The sequence below is a fragment of the Ostrinia nubilalis genome, chromosome Z (assembly GCF_963855985.1).
Source record: "Ostrinia nubilalis chromosome Z, ilOstNubi1.1, whole genome shotgun sequence".
Taxonomy (NCBI): Eukaryota; Metazoa; Arthropoda; class Insecta; order Lepidoptera; family Crambidae; genus Ostrinia; species Ostrinia nubilalis.
In genome coordinates this window covers 43,425-53,197 of record NC_087119.1, presented here as the reverse complement: position 1 = coordinate 53,197, position 9,773 = coordinate 43,425, and the positions used below count along the sequence as shown (strand labels likewise).

Here is a 9,773-nt window from a genome sequence, read left to right as displayed (position 1 = left end):
CTGGGAACTGAAGTCAACTTAAATAAGCCATACATTTTACCTTCCTGATACAACATTTCTGCAGCTCGATATTAAAAAATCAATTGCTGTATCTAGTCAAAAGTCAATGAAGTAGTAACTCTAGAATATTCCAATCACCTTTATTAAATAAAGTTTAATTAGTAGAAAAAACATGTAAAATTTCAGCTTTCTAACTTTCTTAATTTAAGATTTATGAATTTTTGAAATCGTTTTTTTGCTCTGGTGTAAAATCGGACTTTTTGAGATACGACAAAATCGCTTTCTGCCGTCGATATTGGAAATACACAACCGTGCTACAACGAACCGTCCCATCAGTGACATTGACAGGGGGGCGCCACCATCAATTAATACCGGATCATAAAGTACCGGATCGCTGGTCCCGATTTTTGTATAGGATTTTTGTCATGTTGGACTTAGAGAATCTAACCAATTAATTCCTCTATGTGTTGGAAACTTAGTTAAACGATGGTGGCGCCTCCCTCCCTGTCAATGAGTTTAGTGTTTGGTGGGACAGTTCAATGTATAGTTCCAAAATACTGAACTGTCCTATGCATGACATTGACAGTGGGGCGCCACCGTCAATACCGGATCGCTAGCTCCGATTTTTGCCATGTTGGAAACCATATAGTTGAACGATGGTAGCGCCCCCCTGTCATTGAGTTTGGCGGGACAGTTCAGCGTGGGTCATCTATAGGTCATCATAAATCTCATGACACCATGACACTGACAATCACTGACAATTTAACTAAAAAAGCTATCATCGTACCAAAATTATGAAATGTTTTATTAATTTCTGTAACATCTAAATTCCATAAACGTACCTACAATCTAAGGGCACAATGATTGCGGCAGACTTTCTGTAAGTAAGCTATATTCTATGAGTTCCTCTTCTTGATGAAAAGATCATTCTTTCGTTTAGTATTTCGTACGCAAATTGTTAGTAAAGCAATCACAGCCTATGCCGTGGCAGAAATCTTTTTATAGTCGTAGTATACAGGGACATAAAGTCCTCTAATATTACCCCTTTCAACTTTCAAGGAATGGGTCGAGTAGCCTTGTCTATAATAGTGTCTATATACCTACTAATCATTAAATATTAAAAAAATGGACAATTATGAATATTACAATTATTATGACCCGTGAAATTGTGTATGTCGTCGACCGATCGGTGAAATGGCCACATCGTGATATGCCCGGTCACATCGTGAAACGCGCCGGCACTTCATGATTTGGATCTATTGTTTAGTCAGGGCTCCCCAAGTTTAGCAATCCCTAATGTGTGGTTCCGCAGGTGTCGCGCGGAGGGCGCGGTGCCGCTGACGCGCGCCTCGCTGCGGCGCGGCGCGGCCGTCGCGGGTGCGTCTCCATGTTACACCTACTTTGGTAGTTTGTCACCAAGCAACTCCATGCAACAATGAAACATTAAAACTATGCCTTACTTAAATTAAATTAAAAAAATACAACAAAAATCAATATTTTCAGAGGTGAAGCCCTTATAGACCAATTTTATAGTTGTTTTAGTTCTTGCATTTATTAAAACGTAACCAGGATCTTTTTTTTCTATAGTAACAACCTAAATAATTATAGCCATCTTTGATTTCCATTTCAGGTCGAAGCCATAGAAAACCTCGTTCGAGATCGTCCCCAGTACGGTAAGATTTTGGGGTATTTAGTTACAATAGTTAATGTCAAAGGGGCCTCTTCCTGTTGGATCTGTATCCCCATGAACGCCCTCCAAGAGGACGGGCCTCCGCGCCGTGCTTATCCACAGGAGAGATACAAATATTAATAACAACAAAATGGTAACATTATCGATAAGATAATTTTGTACTTTTACAGGAAATTATTTATATTAACTATAGCTTTCCGCCCGCGGCTTCGCCCGCGTGGAATTTTGTCTGTCACAGAAAAACTTTATCGCGCGCGTCCCTGTTTCAAAAACCGGGATAAAAACTATCCTATGTTCTTTCCCGGGACTCAAACTATCTCTATGCCAAATTTCATCAAAATCGGTTGCGAGGTTTAAGCGGGAAAGCGTAACAGACAGACAGACAGACAGACAGACAGACAGACAGACAGACAGAGTTACTTTCGCATTTATAATATTAGTTGGGATTTACAAAGTACAGAGTGTAAAGTACAGGGTGGCAAAATAACAGGTAGGTTAACTACACATTAATTTTTATAATTTTATTCTATGAAATACGTATGTATAAAAATATAAAGTATTTAATATTAAATAATTTAATAGGTATTTAGAATAATGTCAGACAAAATGTTCTCCTCTAGCAGAATGGCAGAGGTGAACTTTTTTATCGCTGTTTTCATTACATTTGAATCCAACTGTGGTCGACAGCCAGCAAATACAACATTATGTGCTTCCAAAGAGCTCAAATTGCCTGCTGAGGGTACTATCATCGGCGCATTGGTACTCGCATTTTGGCAATCCACAAGAACTTAAGGGTCACTATTTGTCAAAAGCCGCTATCCAAATACTATCAAACTATGCTCAAGAAAGCTGATGTGCTAATTTTATTTATAAGGGGAGACGGAGCGGCGACTCCTCCTCGTCATATCCCAACTTCTTTCAACTCATTTGATTATAGTCGGACAACTGAACGCATGTCTAAACATGCAGTTATTTTTATAAATAACTAGCTTTCCGCCCGCGGCTTCGCCCGCGTGGAATTTTGTCTGTCACAGAAAAACTTTATCGCGCGCGTCCCTGTTTCAAAAACCGGGATAAAAACTATCCTATGTCCTTTCTCGGGACTCAATCTATCTCTATACCAAATTTCATCAAAATCGGTTCAGCGGTTTAAGCGTGAAAGCAGAGAGACAGACAGACCGACAGGCAGACAGAGTTACTTTATAATACGTTACGTTATAATATTAGTATAGATTTTATAAATAACTAGCTGACCCGGCGAACTTTGTTCCGCCTTAATGGCAATAAATAAGCAGACTTTTTTTTTATTTCGAACGGGATAAAAAGTATCCTATGTCCTTCTCCTGGCTCTAAACTACCTCCCTGACAATTTTCAGCTAAATCGGTTCAGCCGTTCTTGAGTTATAAGTGAAGTAACTAACACGACTTTCTTTTATATATATAAGATAAATAAACACAGATCACGCCACCGACGACGCCGCCGACGACGCCGCCGCCGCCGAAAAGTCGGCGCAGAACAGAGCAGTGGCATTAGATTAATAATAATAATAATAATAAGATTTTTGTTTTTATAATGTATTTTTATTTTTTGATAATAACATTGTAAAAAGAAAAAATTAAAAATAAGAAAGAAAGATTAATAAAGGAGATAATAATAATAATATTTCTTTATTGCACAAAACTTTTACAATGGTAGTAACACAATTTAAATATAAATATAAATAGTGCATTGCTGAAGGAGACACAGAGTAAATATACAGAGGTTTCCAAACTAGGCAAAGCCTGTATCTTGGAAAACCAATAAAATTAAGTGTGTAACTTGCAGAGAAAAGAAAAACCAGTACAACAATGCAATTTCTGGTGCAAAAGAAACATCATGAGTAGCCTAAAAACATCAATTTATCAGGTTTTCTGTACTTAAATAATCCAGCGAGAGTAACCACTTGCTTAGGGCTATCTTTGCTTCCGAAACAGAACAAGATTTTATATTACAAGAGCTTGCTGCCTTATTATAAATACGCGCCTTAACATAGTCACCAAATCTGCTTGCAAATCGAGAATTTACAGAGGGAGTGGGGATTTTGAATACGCGCTTTTTAAGGAGAGTATTGTATTCATCAGATGAGATTAATCGTTTGTGGGCAATCAGGGTGGTTTTAAGGATGAACAACTGACGCACTGTAAGAACCTGAGCCTCCCTATAGAGGTCCGTTGTAGGGTATCTAAAAGGTTTCTTGAGCATTATTTGAGAGTAAGAAGTTTGTTTCAGTACTGGCGCGGCAAGTCCTGACGGGCGCGCGCGCAGCCCGTCGGCGAGCCCGCCGCGCCGCTCGCCCGCGCGCGCCCCTCCCCGCGCCCTTCCCCGCGCCGCGCCGCCGTCGCGCCCGCGCGCGTTGCTGTCCGCGCTCACCGAGCTCGAGCATCGACGGCAGCTCGTCAAGCAACGGTAAGTAAACACACTTTGTAGGGCTCCTATGATATTAGTCAAATTACTCGTGTATGATCATCATAATAAACGCTTTTCAGTCGTAGCAATAAGCAGCTTAATTACTTTTGAGTTTATCTAAAATGAGAAGCGAGTACCGGCGGGTTAATAGATTCAAAAAATTCAAGAGATAATTCTCTCATCCTAAGCATAATCCTGAGAATAATCTGATTCTTATCGATCGAGATTTTCAAGGGCTACGAGAGCAGTGCTTTACAAAATCTTACTTGTCTTGCTTTCGCACGACGACATTTTGATCTTTATTAAGCTTATTAAGCTTTCTAGAGCCGGCCTGTCGTGCACCTCGGCGTACTACTCTCTGCGGCCGCCGGCGGCGCCAGTGCGGCTCGTGAGCGCCGGCGCCGGCGCGCCGCTCGCCACCGCGCCGGTCGGGCCCGCGGAGCGTGCTATTCCGCCGCCGCCAGCACTGCGTTCGACCGAAGAATATACCTTACCCGCTCATGAATACCTTGATCCTAAACAAGTACGTACACTAAAAAGCGAATTCTAGCAATATTAAAATCCATTCCTATACATTTAGTATAAAAATACTTTCATACAAGGAATAAAAATAAACTTGCTGTTCCTTTCAGGCAACATAAAGTGGTTGGTCATCTTGGAGAATAGTATAGTTCGTTTCCTCCACGAAGACGCGCCCCACCACTTTTTGGTTCAGGGAAGCGCGGGGCGCGGGGAGTTTGATCCGAGCAATGGACAAGTTTCCAATTTTTTTCTTTTAATAAAACTTCAAAATATAAGTAAAACTAATAATAATTGTGAAAGAATCATGAAAATATCTCTACAAATACAAAAGTTACAGGGCCCTAAAGTTGCGCATAAAAAAATTCGCGCCATTTTGATTCGAAGTAGTCACGACAGTCATTCGAAGTACAAACAGTAAATCACCCCTGGTCCAGTGCTATTGACAGATCCATTTTTTAATTTTCCTCTGTTCCTGTCCTCAATATTTGGTACATACATGGTGTGATGAGTGCATAAATTTATATTTTATAATGAAATGGAGGTAATTTCAATAATTAATTTCTCAGCCATTTCTTGATGGATTTCAAAAATAACTTCACCGGCTTTTTAGTTTTGGTCTATATTTTAATCCTATTCAGTGAAATCTAATGTTTTCAACATCACGAAACTTGTCCATTCGAGCGTCATTATTGTAGTGTACATGTGCACTTATGGATGATGTCTCCATAGAAACACATTGTTTACTAATAAAAAAAATATGCATTAGCGTTCCGCTGTAATAATTAATAATCGGCAACGTTGGACATGGAAATAAATAAAACTATTTAGAACAGCCCTGAAGGGCAGCCTTACACAAATACAGAATATTGTAAGTACAGTGATTGAAATCTCCGACTTATGAAACTCCCAGCACCCCGCGAATCCAACTCAATTCGGCAGCGTTCGGAAAACTACACAACATCTTTTCGTTAAAAATACCTCAGTGCCTGAAGACGAAAGTCTTTAATCAGTATGTGCTACCAGTGATGATATTATTCGGCTCGGAAACGTGGCCTCTCAATTTAGGGCAATGCTTCAAAATGATTTCGGGTCTAAGGGTGCTACGGTTGGCTCAAATGTAGCGTAATCGAGATGTCCAATTTTCAATTTCTTTTTCGGGCATCTGGGGCCATACATCGTCAATAACGTGACGAATGTTGGCATTGAATTCCGTAGTTTAACTGCGCAGTAGTGGACTTCACATAACCCCAGAGAAAATAAGTAAAATTTTATAAAAAAAAATAAAACCGACTTCAAAAAACCTACACTAAAACGTAGAAAAATAATGTGCCAAGATTATGAAACATGTAAAGTTTGCCTGCACCGACTCCAAAAGTATCAATCATGGTTTACCTACATAAATATTATTAATTCGTCCTAATAAATAAGTAGGTAATTAGTAATTATTTTTCTACGTTTTAGTGTAGGTTTTTTGAAGTCGGTTTTATTTTTTTTTGGGAGAATTGGGCATGGCTGAAAACCAGTGTTGCAAGGATCTCTCCTTACAACGTAGACTGAGCCAGGTCCAATTGCCTTCGGTGTACTTCATATTATTATAGTTGTAAGGACATCATCCATTTTGGTCCAAAATCAAAAGTGCCGGCCAAAAAATAAAAGTGCTGTATTCTGATAGAATACGTCCGCCTTAGCATTTTTTACTATGGCACCAAAGCTGTAGCACCACTGTGCATCGTAGTATTTGAGTTCTAAAAATATATGAAACGACTGACTTTGATCTCAAATACTACGACGCACAGTGGTGCTACAGCTTTGGTGTCATAGTAACAAATGCTAAGGCGGACGTATTCTGTCAGAATACAGCACTTTTTTTTTTATTGGCCGACATTTTTGATTTTGAACAAAAAATGTATGAATCGTCGATGAATTTTAGATCTCAAATACTCGACGCACAGTGGTGCTACAGCTTTGGTGCCATAGTAACAAATGCTAAGGCGGACGTATTCTGTCAGAAGACAGCACTTTTTTTTATTGGCCGACACTTTTGATTTTGAACAAAAAATGTATGAATCGTCGATGAATTTTAGATCTCAAATACTCGATGCATAGTGGTGCTACAGCTTTGGTGCCATGGTAACAAATGCTAAGGCGGACGTATTCTGTCAGAATACAGCACTTTTTATTTTATTGGCCGATACTTTTGATTTTGAACAAAAAATGTATGAATAGTCGATGACTTTTAGATCTCAAATACTCGACGCACAGTGGAGCTACGGCTTTGGTGCCATAGTAACAAATGCTTAGGCAGACGTATTCTGTCAGAATACAGCACTTTTTTTTGTTGGCCGGCACTTTTGATTTTGGACCAAAAATATATGAAACGTGGATGATGTCCTTTAACTACATGTACCTGTCTAATGGTTCGAAGGCAATAAATACATTTTTTATTTTTTTTATTTATTACCTTGATGTTACCACTGAAGGTAGGCAGTACACTGAGACCAAAAAAATTGGTTCATAATCGGCGGAGATATTGCGTATAAAAAAGTTCATCCCCAATTTTCCACCCTTGGGGGTGAAATATTTTCTTCAAATTCGCATGAAACCACCCTTTTGATAATACCTATTCAACAAAAAAATAATCGTTCAAATTGGTTTATAATCGGCGGAGATATTGCGTATAAAAAAGTTCATCCCCAATTTTCCACCCTTGGGGGTGAAATATTTTCTTCAAATTCGCATGAAACCACCCTTTTGATAATACCTATTCAACAAAAAAATAATCGTTCAAATTGGTTTATAATCGGCGGAGATATTGCGTATAAAAAAGTTCATCCCCAATTTTCCACCCTTGGGGGTTGTTTTTTTTATTATTAAATTTGAATGGGACCACCCTTGAGGTATTACCTATACGCCGAAAAAAAATTTGTTCAAATCGGTTCATAATTGGCGGAGTTACCGCGTAACAAACATAGAAAAAAAAAAACATACGGGTCGAATTGAGAACCTCCTCCTTTTTTGAAGTCGGTTGATAATCCATAGGTGTGAGATCGACCCGATTGCGGAGGCAAATTCAAAGATCCATCACGTGAAATTATGCGCTCATCGAATGTTTACAGCAATAAATTGAATGTGTTCTCGCGTGTTGGTTGGATGGTAACACCATCTTGTTGAAACCATAGCTCTGCCACAGTAATATCATTAATCTGAGGAATGACAAGTTACGAAAATTACGTCGACCGTAATATGGACGTCTGTATGGAAAACTGAACCATGTTTTTTAAAATACATTTTTGCACAATTTGCAAGCGTTGTTCTGAAGTAATTCTATTTAATTATGAAATGCCAAAACCTACTATCCACAAATGTACCACCAACTATCACTAGAAACAGTGTAACCAATTTAAAAATGAATACCTCTGAATAAACACCCTTTTTAAGTGCCCTGAAATGGGCCTACATAATATTAAGCATGAATTTGAATTTAAGAGGCACTTCAACTGAAATCTTATGGTGTTCTGCTCGACATTTCCGCAGCTTTTAGACCATCCTTAATTTAAACTTAGTCTTGGCTTAGATGGCCGTTGAGGTAGTTCTCGAGTGGAGACCACCATTCTGAAAAATCATTCAGATTAATATAATTCCAGAATAATGAAGACGACAGAAGAGTTGTGCGTGAGAGTAGCAGAAAATGCCGACGACTGGTGCGGCGCCTGTTGGCGGAGCTGGTCTCGTCGCTGCCGCTGGTCGCGCCGCGCGGCGCCGGCGAGCAAGTCCCTGATGAAGCGCACGCGACCGCCACAGATGCGAGGTTATTTTTAGACATAAAAATATAATTTGTGTATAATTACTTACATTTTTACATTTTAATTTTTAGGATCAAATAATGTAGCAGGCGGCCTTTCGTCCCGGTATTCTTATATTATGCCATAGGAGAAAGGTAGTCTGCAAGCGTTATAATCACTATAATCGGGTTTTTAAAACCGTGGATAAGAAAAAAAATGTTCTAGCAGACCCCTGGAGCCCTGTCTGGCGAAGGCCGAATGCAGCCGCGGGCCGGCGCGGGGCCCGCGCGGCGTCGCGCGGCGCAGCGTGGCCGTGCAGGCGCTCGCCGACAAGTACGCACGACGTCACCAACAGCTTGGAAAGAGTTTAAGGCTTAGTTGCACCACCTTAACTTTAATCGTAACAAACGTCAAAAGCCTGTCAAACTCCATACAAAAATGACCGGTTATAGCCACGGTTAAAATAAGGTGGTGCAACTCGGTCTAGGAAAACGCATACTACAATCATGCTGTGGTTTTTCTCTACGATTTGACAAAAATACACTATCGAAATAGTTTTTTTTTATGTTAAATAAGTATAGATGTAGAGTAATAACAATAATATCGAAATGTTCTAGCAAATCTTTTCTATACACCCTATCTATCTATACTTATAATAAATCTGTAGAGAGGTCAATTCTGTACATGAAATATATTTTCAAAATAACTATCAGGGGGTGATTTTAGTGATCAATACTGATGCCAAAAATGCAATCAGTAAAATTTTTGTCTGACTGTCTGTCTGTAACTATACTCAACATCAAATAAACCGCACCTTCCGCGACGCGAATATTAACGATTTTCTTCTGACGCAATCATGGTGCCCCAACACATTTAATTTCTTAATAAATGATTAACATAATATACCATAAGTGTGACTTGAAAAAATACCTCACTTTGGGGATCAATTAGACCAATTTTTTTCTAAAGTTCCTTATAGAAACAAAAACTACTCAACGGGTTTTAACGAAACTTGGTACAATTATACTTCATACTCCTGGGCAGGTTATAGTATATTTAGGAATTCCCACGGGAACGGGAATTAGCGGGAAAAATCATTTGTATTAAAAAATCTAAGCCGCTTAAGTTAGACGCTTGAAATTTGGCATGCAGGTATCTTAGTAAACTTAAAGCTTAGTTACAACAGGATATTGCAAAATTCCCACGGGAACGGGAGTTAGCGGGAAAAAACATTTGTATGAAAAAATCTAAATCGCGAAAGATAGATGAAGGGGGTAAAACGGGATCCACGCGTACGAAATCGCGGGCGGCCGCTAGTAATACAATATAATAG

The 9,773-nt window shown here is 39.3% G+C and overlaps 1 long non-coding RNA gene across 1 annotated transcript; it reads left to right on the top strand.

Moving 5' to 3' along the window:
* Positions 1-4,576: 4,576 nt before the first annotated feature.
* On the top strand, positions 4,577-8,709 carry LOC135086929 (uncharacterized). Its single transcript, XR_010260644.1, has 3 exons — positions 4,577-4,659; positions 8,303-8,466; positions 8,669-8,709. It is a non-coding gene; the product is annotated as an uncharacterized LOC135086929 (long non-coding RNA).
* Positions 8,710-9,773: the final 1,064 nt, after the last annotated feature.